Genomic DNA, 14996 nt, shown 5'->3' on the forward strand with positions numbered 1-14996 from the left:
AAAACACTTGAACAAGAACAATAGCAATTGATTAAAAAAAATAGCAATTATTTAAGATAAATCCAAAATTTTAATTCAACGAGTTTGAATTTTATTTGTTTAATTCATTTTAACCTTTTTTTTTTTAAAAAGAAAAGTGTTAAATGGTGCCCCGGACACCAGTTAAGGATGTAAATATGAAAATTTTATCTCGTAAATTGTACATTCAATGTTTTAATAATATCAAAAGTTATTCTCTCTCCATTAACTTTATCATTTATTTTTTTTAGTATGGTCAAGGAGTGTCCGAGAGCACTGTTTAACATGACCCTTTTTAAAATATAGTTCGGTTAAACTTCTATTTTAGAATTCAAGTTACACTTAGAATATTCAAACTAATTTAATTAAATCACACTCAAAAATCTAATTCATCAAATTGAATTAATCTAACACAAGATATTCATTCTTTCTTCCTAATTGGAAAGGTCAACGTGAACTCTTACAAATCATTTACGGAAAGTCACTTGTTTGCGAGGAAGATTTTGTTTTGATCAAATGCATGGATGGATATGCATGATGATGATGCATCAGATGATAATGCTTGAATGATCATATTTTCGCCATATACATTACGACAATAAAAAAAATTGCTAATACATATAAACAGTCTAGTATATTGTCGCTCCACATAATTTCGGATGCAACTCACTTGAGAAGAAAGATCACTTGAGTTAATCTATCTAATTGTGTTAGTTTAAAATCTTAAAATGTGTTCATCTTAATGTCTCAAGTTTAATCCCCTCTACTGTGGATTTCGATGGGTGCTCGAGTCATGCTCCAAATGTCTAACGATAGGCTCAACATAACCTTATGGAAGAAGATGGAACACAACAGAATGTTAAATTGCAGGCACCACAAAATGTGGGTAATGGGGGCCACTGAGCTACGTGAATGGGAGTGATCTCTCGTGCACCGACCAGCCGATATTAACATGTTAAATTATTCATAGCATACCATATGGTGCATACAAAACGGGACCATCTGGTACGTAATTATATACTCCCTCCGTGCTATATTATAAGCAAAAAAAATTATTTTTTCATGTCCCAAATTATAAGCAAAAAAAACTAATTTTTATCATTTTCAAGATAAACTTTTACTTAATTTACTCTCTCTCTTCTTTTCCCCATAATCAATAACCAATAAAAACTGTTTTTACATCTTCCCATGAAACTTATTTCAACAAACACACAAAAAATCAACCTTAAAATTATCATATTTTACTTTTCTTAATAAGTGTGAAATTTTTTTTTGTTTATATTATGGGACGAAGTAGTATGTACATCAAACACAAGGTTTTTGCTGGTGCAATACAAATTTAGAATCCACAAAATCATATGCACAATTAAAACCAAACACGGCATGTTGTTTGAATATTTTTATTTGTGTGCGGAATTATCAAAGAGAATTTAAAATTAATATTTTTTTTTAAAAAGCAAAAAAATGATTTATTAAAAATAACTATTAGAGAAAAAAGCCGACCCTAATTTGAAAGAGATAGGTTCATCCTTCTTTTTAAGTTTTTTCATATTTTTTCATCAAAAACCGGTGATGTTGTGTCTTTTTTTATCTGAAATCACCCTTGTGCATTTTCTTCTATTTTATTTAATCTAAATAAGTGGCTTCAAATAGATTAAAAAAAAAATCTTGTGGTTTTATCGTTTCCGTGCGACGTTGTTTGATTTCTCGTCTTCATATGACATTTGTTTGATTTCTCATCTTGTTGCGGTGTTTATTTTCCCTTCTTGTTGTGGTGCTCATTTGATTTATAATCGTCCCGTGAGCTTAACTCAGTTGACATGACATTGCATTATATATGCAGGGGGCCGGAGTTCGAATCCCGGTCATCTCACTTTTTTTTTTAACCAGAATCCCGGTCATCTCACTTATCCACCTTAAGGGTGAAATTTCTAGCCACTAGGCTACTTGGCAGAAAAAATTGTATGAGAGATCAATGTTTAAATGATTAGTTAGTTACTTGCATAGAGATATTGAAAATGAAAAAATCATTCAATATTTTCAAAAGATATTAGGCTGGAGAGAACATTTGTTATGTATATTTATGCTCTAAAAATTTTTATATATATACATATAATATTTAATGCTGCAAAGTTATGTATATAATGCCTTCACTATTCAAAAATTCTGGCTTCGTCACTGGATTTAGTTATAGGCATCAAAGCTATGTTTTTGTTTATTAGTTTATAGAACAATTAAAAATCTTGCCCTAAACTTTTCTTGTTGGTGGATATAATCCTTTATTGCTTGTATGCTTAGTCGTCGATATAGCATATTGTCGGGTAATTTCCTTGTGCCTCTAACAAATTTTTAGAGAACCGTTCAAATACCTCGATCGAGAGGAATTGATCGTATATTTGACATTATATATAAGCAAAGTGTAAAATATATACATTAATGTCCCAAGACCATGGTTGACACGACAAGAGAGAGGTTTGAATCCTGATCATCCCACTTATCTACCTTAATAGTGGAATTTTTAATCACTAAACTACTTGAGAAAAAAAATACATTAATTATTGATTAGTAAACTTAAAAAATAAAATTTTGTTTATATATAAGATCAGATGGAGTAACTCGGTGCATCGGGAGGGAGGGGGGTAGGTAATAAAAAAACACTATACTAATGACCAAACCGTGTAGGACATAAAAAAAGTAATGTCAAAATAACATTTCTCAATGTTTTACGCGATCCAATGCTACCAATGTACTCATTCTGGTGGTCATTATTATAAATAAATTTAATTTTTTAAATATTGAAAACTGATATATTTTGTACATAATATAGACTAGATACATTGTGTTTTTAATGTATCAAAAAAATCAAATTTATTTATAATAGTAATTCGGGAAATAATTTTTAAAAATTAACGAAATTTTAAGAATAGTTTTTTAAAATTAATGACATTAATTAAAAAAACCGGATTACAATGTTATAATAAGTACAAAATTTTTACAGGGCCGACCCAATAATTTTTAAAACTAAGTAAGACCTAAAGAAAAAAAATTTGTATGAGATTTTTTTGTATGTATATGAGGATATTTTGTATGCGACGAGTATACGACGTCTTTTTATTTAGTAAATAATATATTTTTTGTTGGAGGCCTAAATTTTTATCAAACCGACAAAGTCGACTACTAGAAAATTGGTCATTTGGGACGGATTTTTGGGACGGAATGGATTTTGTCTAAAGCAAAATTGCACTTTCAGACAGATTATGGACAAATTTCAAATTTGTCTAAAAGGTTGAGACGGATTTCAGACGAAATGGATATTATTGATTATTTTATAATTTTTTCATGATTTCCGTCCCAAATCTGTGTGAAATATTGGGACGGCTTTGGGACGGATCCATAATTTTGTGTGTTGTTACTTTTTTTAACTAGTTCCGTCCGAAATTCGTGTGAAATGTTGATATTAAATATATCACAAAAACTCATCACCGTTAGATAAGTCCCAAAAGACGTCTTTTATCACCTGAATCAATTTTTTATTATTATTATGAAGAGATATACCTTTGCTTAAAAAACTAGCTAGTCTTTATTATTATTATTATTATTATTATTATTATTATTATTATTATTATTATTATGAAGAGATATACTGTTGTTTAAAAAACTAGTCTTTCTTTTTTGCGGTCACAAAAAATTTCTATCATCCAAATTTTCTGTTCCTCAAATGAATTATTTGTCCATAGTAAGTGGAAACAAAATTAATGAGGCGTTGAAAAGTATATATACCAGGGGTCTACATACGTATGACTTAAGTTGACTTCATCTACATTATTTTTTTTTTTTATTTAAAATTGACTTCATCTACATTATTGATTGACTTCCTGTGTAACATTATTTTAAGGAATCAACATAAATAGTGAATATCCAATAAATTGTATTCTTAAAGAGTACTAGCTACTAGCTAGGATAATTTAGGAACACAAATTTGGATGGATACAAGAACATAGTAATCTATATACTTACCTGGTATACAGAGATATTATATATGAATGAATGATATATCTAGCTGTTGTGGTTGGGATATCTCCTACTATATAATTCAGTCAGGAAGATTTTCATATTATGGTGATAGGTTTATGGAGTGGTGGTTCATAATGGTGGTATTTTGTAAAACAAGTTAGCACTTTGACATTAAAGTCGTTATGAGATCAAGTTGGAGTTAAAGTGATTGAATCGTGTACTTTGGTGTGAAAGTCTTCACGCTTATATAGAGGGATCGGTTGTAACCATCAGTACCGTGATAAACAACGAAGAATGCTCAGAACCATTGAGATCAATCAAACGATCCAATAAAGAGGGGAGGAAGGAACACGGGACCTTTGATGTACTGCATAAATGATCTTGGACCTGATTGCCAAGAGGACGTGCAGCAAGACTAGACTTGTGATGATTGTGCCATTTTATTGGACATTGGCCAATCTAGAACAATATACATATAATATTATATTATAGGCTTAATTAGTAAAATGGTTCCTTAAAGATATTTTTGGTTTAAGATTGGTCCCTTAAAGAAAAAAAGGTCCAAATAGGTCCCTTAAAGAAAAAAATGTCCGAATAGGTCCCTTAAAGACATCTCCGTTAATCAGTTTAGTCCCTAAAAAATGGTCCGAATAGGACCAAAACTGATTAACGGAGATATCTTTAAGGGACTTATTCGGACATTTTTTTCCTTTAAGGGACCTATTTAGACCTTTTTTTTCTTCAAGGGACCAATCTGAAACCAAAAATGTCTCTAAGGGACCATTTTACTAATTAAACCTATATTATATTATGTCACTAAATATGTCTTAAATGCATGAGATCTACATTATTCCTTAATAATTTTTGGATATTTATCCAGGGACAAACTAAAAATTGAGGCCTTGGGAAGATAAAAAAAATTAGTAAAATTAATTTATTTTATATTTTTTATTCTTCAAAAGACAAAATTGTTCATTAAAGATCGAGTCTTTAATTAAAAAAAAATTGCAATAGATAGGACCCCATGAGCACACTCATTATTTCACTCACATTATAAATTTTTAATTCAACGGTTGATATTATAAAATTTGAATTTGTTATAATGTTATTCATGACTTGTGCATCAAGCACCACATGAATCAGTATTTTATGTTAGACATGACTTTTATTTGTTAGGAAAATGTTAACATGTGCGTTTTTTTTTTGTGAACTAAGAGCATAATGACGTCAAATGATCTAGAAGAAATCCCAACTAGGTTGGCACCTCTCGTAGATCCTAATCCTGCGCCAAGTGCTCATAATATATATATATATATATATATATATATATATATAAAGGAAAAAAAGCGTACAAGTTTGGGGGGCAAGACCAAACCCAGCTAGAACAAACAAAACAACAAAGCAAAAAACAAGAGGAAAAAACCTAAGAAATTCGTAACCGAGTACAACCAAATCGATCCATGATGAAGTCATCATAAGCAAAGCGAGGCAAAGATGCCCACTAGTGAAAGTCTACAATGGAGAGGCCATGGCTAGCCAACTTGTCCGCACACGAGTTCCCTTCCCGGAAAGTGTGAGAGAAAAGGATCCGCATATTCAACGAGAAGCAATTCAACCACCTGTTATATGGATGTCCCAAGGTACTATACTGTGATCTTTAGAGGCTTGAATGGCGATCTGTGAATCACTCTCGATCCAAACATGTAACTAGCCCCTTTGATGAGCTTGTTCAATAGCTATAATAATAGCCAAGATTTCGGTATGCAAAACCGAAGAGACATGAAGCCGACAAGAGAAACCGCCCAAAAAATCACCTGTGTAGTCCCGAAATATCGCTCCACAGGCAGCCACACTGTTTCTTAAGATCACTTGTTAAGAATGTAAATATAAAAGAAAAAAAAAAGAAGTAAAATATAGAAATATTCTCTTGATAATTGTATATTCAACTTTCTAAACATTAAATATTTTATATTATTAAATGATAAATTTCTATATTAGGGCACATATTAAAATGATCTCGTTTATTATTATAGATATTGCCACCATTGACAAATGTACACACACATGGCTATGGGATTTTGAGAATATTGGTCCAACCATACAATCAAAGGTGATCAACACACCAACTAATTAAGCCTAATGGGTTAATAATTCAGAGGAAAGAAAAGCCAATGCATAACCGTAGTTAGATAAAGTTTGTTGTCGGGGTGTGGCTACACCTAATGTGGATGAAGACAGGTCAATATAAAGATGAGGAATGAAGTGTTTAATTGATTAGTGCTAATTTTGTCAACAAAAAAAAAATTTGATTAGTGCTAATGTTCTTGATACAGAGCTACATAGAAAGGGGATACGAATTTTAAGAGGTGGATTTGCTTAATTAGTCCATCATTTTTTTTTATGAAATAAAAACGATATTCATTCATTCAGATCGACAAAATACATCAATCGAAATCATTACATATTCAAATTCGGTCAAAACAAAATTTGGTCACAAGGTAGTATGTGAGAGAATTTGGTAAATAAGGTTAGAAAAGATATTAAAAATTATAAGGTGTTTCAATAATCTAGAATTTGGTCACAAGGTTAGAAAAGATATGATGTTACATACAATTTAGTGATATTGAATGATCAAAACTCATGAAACTACAAGAAAACTGAATAAAAACTTTGCTTTCAATTTTAGAAATCATTTATTTTTGTAATTCAAAAGAGTCTTAAACAGGGGGATCGTCTTGCCCCATTTTGTTCCTTGCAGTTGTTGAGGGTTTGAGTAGGTTGATTAGGTTGAGTGGGATGATCAATCAATTTAGAGGTTTTTCTATGGGGGTGGGGGAGCGAGGCTTTGGTGATCTCACACTTACAATATATTGACGACACCCTAATCATTGGAGAACCTTCTGTGGAGAATATCTTTGGTCCTTTAAGACCATCCTTCGTTGTTTAGACTTTTGAGCTTGCCTTTGAGTTGAGAGTTAACTTAAAGAGTTGTATGTATGGGTTTAATGTCGAGGACTTTTTTCTCTAAATGGTCGAGCGTTTCCTCAACTACAAGGTCAGATGTGTTCCTTTTGAATATCTTGGTCTTCCTGTAATGGCGAAGTCCCAAAAGGTTAGTATGTGAGAGTCACTTCCAAATCCAAAGTCTCTCAAGGCTAGGTTTAATACTTTGAGTATTTTTTGTCTTTGTTTTTCGAAAATGCCGATTAATATTATTTGGAAGGTTATTAATTGTATGTGGTGTGCCTGCCAAAAGGGAGTTAGGGTTAAGTACTTGGGGGTAAACTTAGTGTTTTTGAGGTGTGTTGTAGGACCATGTGAGGGATGTCTTGGTTGCTAGGGGTACAGGGTCTGGTTACTTCTTCTCCAGGGGTATTATTTTTGGCATCGAAGAGTTTTGTTTTCTAGACACTATTGTAACTATCTATCTCGTGTCATGTGGTTGCTTTCATGCACGATGATTTGTTGATTAATCTAATTAGTTACATCCATATCTCCTTATTCTCTTTGTTGCGTTTCTTTTATGTGATTGGAACATGGAATGTATTGTGTTTGTTTGATAGCTATAATAAACTGTGTCCCTACATACATTTTTCAATTTCTTTTCTAATTCTTCTGGCCTTTCATTCTAAAGTCTAAAGCCACATTCACTTAAATATTTTTAGTGGAAAGGTGACTTTGTGATTTAGAAGGGAGAAGAGTTGGATTTGAATTATAATGTCATGTACATTATTTATTAAAAATATTTAATAACTAATATTAAATTAGAAATTTGTAATTTTTTTACATTATCAATCAATTATAATTATCAAATAATTTAAAATATTTTATTTTAATCATAACTACTTCTATAGTCACACATATGATTAATTGTAATTTGTTGATAGTGTAATTTTTTTACACCACCCACATGCATCTAAAGTAAACTCAACTTTTTTTTTTCACCACCAGTTTGATCTGGTTCGGGGGTCAGTTCTGGCATAAGTAAACTCAACTTTTTTCTAATAGGTTTTCTCTATTAAAGTTAATCATATTTAAAGAACTATTAAATACTAAATGTGAATATCTCAAATTCAAACTTTGGTTGGTCATGGTGTGAGCAAAGACCAATGCAAATGGGCATATATTTTCTATTAAAATTATAAAAATAAATCATAAGAATATTTAGATGAGATAACGTAAATCTCTTTTAGTGGAGACTCAATCTATGACACGGATCCGATATTAAATACTTAGTAATAATTTATGTATTTATTTTTCAGAACCAAGTGCATACCATTGCCCACACACTCAACTAAGTGGGTTCATTCCTAGTTGCAAGAGTTTAGCTCCTTCACAATCCAAATTCAATTCTTTATATATATGGTTTGTAGTTTATTCTCATTTGTCGCATTATAAACAATAATAAGTAAAAAAATATTAACTCGTGACTAATAGAATGGATCAAAACTCACAATTGATCTAAGTAGTAAGGGTTTTGATCCCCTTAAGTATGTGGTCAGAGGTTCGATTTTTGACTCATTCGTATGGAGAAAATTCGGTTAGGAATGGAGAGCTCACCTTGTGTGCCCCACAGATTCCGACGGATATTAGTCATCGCTAACGACAATAGAAATTTCGTACCAATATGATGTTAACCCTATAAAAAAAACTGATCAAAACTCAAAAGGACCGGAAATGAGTTGAATGCAAAATGAGTTGCATAGTGGTCCGTCCAACCATAGATAAGAAACGTCTCATTCGGATTTTCTGAACATACCAACCATCAACTGCTATATTCGGCCAATCTCTAACCATGTAATTGCTGGCCCCCAACTAATCATATTGCTATATATTTTCCCTTATTATAAGGCCTGTATCACATGATATCTTTTGTGTGTGGAAGTATCACACTATCACATGATATCTAGTCGAAGATGTGACAACGCCATGGTCCAACTAGCCATTTAATTATTTTGAGTTTTGACAATGGAGGATTAGGGAATGTACTATATAAGTATTCCTTGGCAACACAAATTGAAACCAATCGCTTTCTCCTCCTTAATTAAAGTGTCATGTTTATATATGGTCCACAAAATACCAATACAAATATATAGATTAATCTCATCCAACAATAATAGTAATGAAATAGTGCCCTTTTCAAAACAAACAATAATATTATTTTTTTAAATTTTTAGGTGAGTAGTAATAATAATCTTTATTTTTGTTGGATCATGTTTGGGTCTTATGTAGAGTTTGGGCTTGTAATGTTTTGAGGGACTTGGCCCTTTTTGTAATCACCTTAGTAGCTTATTTTTGTAGTTTGTAACTTCGTTGTATATTCCTCCGATCAATGAAAACATTTGACCGAGTTGCAATCAAAACTCTATTTCAATACCTCATACAAAGTGGCATCAGAGCCTCGTTGAGGGTCTGATCTTGAAGAAAAACCGTAGTTCTGATTCAAGATTTCTCTACAAGGTTGAAAAAAAGTGTTATTCATGTCGGAAGATAAACAATTTATGCAACCAGCAATTCCCAGGTTTGATGGCTATTATTATGATCATTGAGCGATGTTGATAGAAAATCTCCTTCGATCAAAGGAGTACTGGAACTTGGTGGAAATCATGTAAATGTTTTATTAGACATTAGGAAGTTGTAGAAAAAAACTTGTTTGGGCTTAGTAGAAAAATTCTTTGGGTCTAGTTAAAAAATTGGTTTAGGCTAGTTATACACAAATTCAATTCATAATGAAATAAAATTTTGTTTTTAAGATAACTAGTAACCGACACGGGTTTGGCGGAACACCAAATATATTTCAAGCATGGATGTTGTTAATTAAATGGGTTAAGCATCGCCATATATATGTCAATCATGGATGTTGTTAATCAAGCGGGTTAAGCATAAGCACAACGAAATTAGGATAAAGTATTCAAAAGACAATAGAAATCAAGTTGGATACAAACATAAACAACATAGAACTAAAAACAAACACATTTCATCGTAAAAAGAATAGTTTGAACTCGAAACAGAGAATAGCCCACAACAAAAAATGGCCACCATAATAAACCTAATCAAGGGAAACATCACACTGAATTTTATAGTGGAGTCTTCAAAACCCGTGACATGTATAAAATTTAATTTTTGCATAAGAGCACACTCAATTTAATTTTCTCATGGGAAACAAACTTAAAAACCAAATCATAGTAAATATAAAAGTGAACGACCATATAATGGACAAATATCAATGTAGTTGACAATTTTTCCAACATTATAAATCTTATATTAAGATTTATAATTTTGCTCATTATTTCAAGTGTTGGGTGTTATCACCAAGGTTATCAAAACCAGACCGGACCGGCCGGTCGGACCGGTCGGACCGTGAACCGGTCATGAAAACGGTTCGGTTTTGAGCAAAAACCGGATATGAAACCGACCGGCAAAAAACCGCTTGAACCAGGGTCGAACCGGGTCGAACCGGTGAACCGGCCGGGCGGTTCAAGCGGTTTTGCAGATTTTTTATTTTTTTTAAAAAAAATAGGGCAAACGACGTCGTTTTAACTTTTTTTTTAAAAAAAAAATGAAACAAAACAACGACGTCGTAGGAATAGGAAAGATTTTTGTTTTTCATCTATTCTTCATTTGGTTTGAATTATAAATTTTATTTTATTTTGACTTGTGATATTTTATCTTTTTAATATGTGAAATTATAAAATATTGAGCAATTATTCATATATTTTTATTTATATATTAATTAAAATATATATTTAATTAAAAACGGTTCGACCCCGATTGAATCCGGTCCGACCAATTGAACCTTGAACCGGTGAGCTCGCCGGTTCGATGACCGGTCCGGTTCTGACAACCTTGGTTATCACTATGTATTATACAAAGCTGAAAAAACTAATATGACATGTTGTATTGGATTGATATGCACCACCACCCAATTATATTCACACCAAGCATGCTCCATTTTTCTCCTTTAAATGGCCCTAAAATAACCAAATCAATAAATGTAATTTCTAATAGCCATTCTTTCTTTGTGACATTTCTAAATAAGACATCATTCACAATGCTTCATCACAAAAGACTATGAGATAATTTCTACTTACAATTCAATCAAATTGTGATGATCCAAAAGACCATGGTACAATTGAAGTTGTTCGAAATCCTTAGCATATAAGCTTTGATAACCTTTATAACAAAGAAAATGGATAATCATGATGATTTAGATATAGTGATACAACTTAGCATTATTAACAAATCCAAATTAGAGTTTACCTTTGTAAAATGCATCATATGATTACTATCAAGGTACTTATTATGGACACATGAATTGTTAGATTTAAAACCAAAAAATGAAATGATTAGGGAATCTAGATTCAGGAAAAAAAATCTTTAATATATAGGAAGAAGGTTATTATTTGAGAATATATAGGTTACTATTCCTAATTTGAGACAAATGAGTACTATATGTTACTATTTGAAAGAAGGTTACTATTTGTAATTTGGAACAAATGAGTGCTATTTGGGACATATGGGTACTATTCAAAACATAGGTATAGGTAGGAGGAATGATTGCATGATAAGAATTTTGTGAAGGACATGATAGCAAGTTCCAAGAATACATGCAATCAATAGAATTGATAAAGAAGTCATGCCAATAGAATTCATAACAATGAAATCATTGCATCATGTGAATGACACATAAACAACTAACATATGAAAGCTGAGAAAGTAAAGGAACAAAAGACAACATGTTGTCTACAAATTTTAGGGAATGAACATAGTGAAAAAAATTTAGTATAAATTGCTAAACATAAATTCAAATTAAAAAATACTACATAAAAAAAATAGACTAATTACTTAAAAGAAAATTTAAAATATAATTTATTAATCATAAGTTACAATGATGGTAAAAATTAGTGTGAATGTAGTTTTAGGAGGAGTTGGTTTACATAGGGTTGATGAATTCATCTATGAAGACACTTATTCATTGACATACATGCATGATGCCACTTGTCTCTTCACTTCTTTACACATGTCACATGAAGCAAGAAATAGAGATAATAGGTATAATCATGATATGATAGCTAGTAATAGGGATAATCATGATAGGAATAGCTAGTAATAAATATAATGATGATAGAGAAGCAATGATGGCATCATGTGATCATGAAATGAAGGTTGCATGTGATGTTAGAAAGATGTGGTAGATTAGTCATAAGTTATTAGTTTATTAATGATAAGTTACAATGATGGTAAAATTAGTGTGTGAATGTAGTTTTAGGAGGAGTTGGTTTACATAGGGTTAATGAATTCATCTATGAAGACACTTATTCATTGGCATACATGCATGATGCCACTTGTCTCTTCACTTCTTTACACATGTCACATGGAGCAAGAAATAGAGATAATAGGTATAATCATTATATGATAGCTAGTAATATGGATAATCATGATAGGAATAGCTAGTAATAGATATAATGATGATAGAGAAGCAATGATGGCATCATATGATCATGAAAGGAAGGTTGCATGTGATGTTAGAAAGATGTGGTAGATTAATCACCTAATTATTGAATGAAGGATATCAAGATGAGATATTGAGAACATGTAAACTTGCTCACATTATTTGCAGCTTCTCAACTCCAAAGAAGCCTAAAGTAGCTAGTGTTTGGTTCACTTCATATTCATTATTTCAAAATTCATTAGTAAAACATACAAATGAAAATATGATTGGTACATTGATTGAGTTAATATATATATGATTATAAACAAATTATTTCATCTTGCCATTTAAGAAAGTAAACAAAAAATTGGAATCAACACAATGAAGCTAAGTGAAAATATCAAAGTAAATTAAAACATTTCATATAATTGAAAACACTTTTGACAAAAGGAATCAAGATTATTCTTTTAAAATCAGTTTTTCTGCACAAACATAGCAACAACACCTTAACTTTCGCAGTTTAATTAAAATACCAAACGATATCCGTTTTAAGTAAACGACCACTCGTTGGAAAGATTAGGATGTCAAGATTACAGATATAATTTTTGTTTTAAGTGTTAACCATCCAATTGGTCCAGTTTAACAAAAGATTGGGTATTGGTACAGAAACAGATTTTTCTGCACAAACATAGCAACAACACCTTAACTTTCGCAACTTAATTAAAATACCAAACGATATCCGTTTTGAGTAAACGACCACTCTTTTGAAAGTTTAGGATGTCAAAATTACAAATATAATTTTTGTTTTGAGGTTTAACCATCCAATTGGTCCAGTTTAACAAAAGATTGGGTATCGGTACAGAAACAGGACTAAAACTATACTCAAACTTGTAGGTAGCTTTTATCCTACTATACTTATGGGAATTTAACATTTTCGGTCACTAAATTGTAGGAAATTTTGTCTTCTTTTTAGTGGTTTAAAAATATTTAGCATATGACCTATATTCAGAGAGTTATACTAAATTTACCACATGTATGTCTACACAAATTTCACATAAATATTTCTTCTTTTACATGAACTTGCAGCCTAAACATATATTGTCCATTTTAACTTATAAAATTTCTTTTGTCCATCTTCTAGGGTCTTAGGGTTTGGTATAAAAGAGAAAGAATAAAAAGAGAAGGTTGGTTTCTCTTACCTTAGTTTTTCCAACACCCAAAAGCTTGAATCTATTGAGAATTTCCTACATGCAAGAACTGAAGTTGAAGAACATAAATTTGAGAGATTGAAATTGGTTCATAAAACAAACACCAAACATAACAAAATAAGAGAAAAGGAAATTAGCACATTCTCAATCAAATTGATTTCTTTTACCTTAGTTTTTCCAACACCCAAAAACTTGAATCTAGGAGAATTTCATACATGCAAAACTGAAGTTGAAAAATATAAATTTGAGAGACTGAAATTTGTTCATAAATATGCAGATTCATCAAATGAACTTAAACAAATCAATCAAGAAAAACATATCAATCAATAAGAAATTGCATACCCAAAAAATTCATAAAAAAAAAAAAAAAAAAATTGACCTTGTTGTTGACTATGATCCATCAATCTTTCTTGTGATTGTGTTTAGCCAGATCCTCAAAGGTTAAAATCTTTGATGTTGAACCCATCTTCTTTTACTGCAAAATCATAATAATCATTATTGTTATTATTAAAATTAATCAAATAACCCATTCCCAAACCAAAACACAATCTTCAATCAATAGAACAAACACCAAACAGAACAACTAAAATAAAACAAACAAAGCAGAAAATTGATAGGGGAAGAACAGACAACAAAAAAAAAATGAAAAAAAATAAAGAAAGAAGCAAAACAGATCGAACCAGATGAAAGAAGCTCCGGCGGCGACGGTGGCCGGCGATGGCTCGCCGGAATCTGGGGATGGGTGGTGATGTTCTTGTTGTTCTTCATGATGTTCATGAAGATGGTGAGAAAATAGAGAGAGATCGTAGGGAGAAAAGAGAGAAGAGAGAGAAAGAAATTTGAGAAATAAAGAAAGTAGGAGAAAGGAAATATATGTTAGTGATTTGTCAAACATATATGTGTCAAGAAGTGATTGGCTAGAAAATAGGATTATGTGTCAATGTGAAGATTGAACCCTAAAATGAAATGAAAACCTAAACATGAAAACCTAGAGGTGGCAATATGTGGTTGGGCAACATGGAAAAATGTAGGATATTGATTGGGCAAGGATTTAGGGTTAAGATTTGGGGCTTGGAAAACCATCCTTTAGTATATAAAGATAAAGATAAAGATAAAGATAAAGATTATAAAATCTGTTTTTTTAATTAATTAATAAATATGCTCAAATTTATTTTAAAAAGTCATATATTTTAATAGATGGATCAGATAGATATCTGTCCATTTAAGATATCATAATGGAGGATTGGATGGATAATTTTGAAGTAACAATATTTGTCACAAGAAAGGAGGTTTGAATTGTGACCTTTTAAAATTTTAACTACAAA

The 14996-nt window shown here is 31.2% G+C and overlaps 1 long non-coding RNA gene across 2 annotated transcripts; it reads right to left on the bottom strand.

The window, feature by feature from the left end:
* Positions 1-10883: 10883 nt before the first annotated feature.
* LOC123898689 lies at positions 10884-14519 on the bottom strand. Of its 2 annotated transcripts, XR_006805403.1 has the most exons (7): positions 14352-14519; positions 14051-14146; positions 13839-13894; positions 13663-13720; positions 12584-12696; positions 11124-11205; positions 10890-11003 (listed from the first exon to the last, which is right to left on the bottom strand). It is a non-coding gene; the product is annotated as an uncharacterized LOC123898689 (long non-coding RNA). The 2 variants fall into 2 exon arrangements; XR_006805402.1 differs by having other exon boundaries at positions 10884-11003; positions 12584-13720.
* Between the last annotated feature and the right edge of the window lie 477 nt (positions 14520-14996).

This window comes from Trifolium pratense, linkage group LG1 (assembly GCF_020283565.1).
Source record: "Trifolium pratense cultivar HEN17-A07 linkage group LG1, ARS_RC_1.1, whole genome shotgun sequence".
In the NCBI taxonomy this organism is placed as follows: Eukaryota; Viridiplantae; Streptophyta; class Magnoliopsida; order Fabales; family Fabaceae; genus Trifolium; species Trifolium pratense.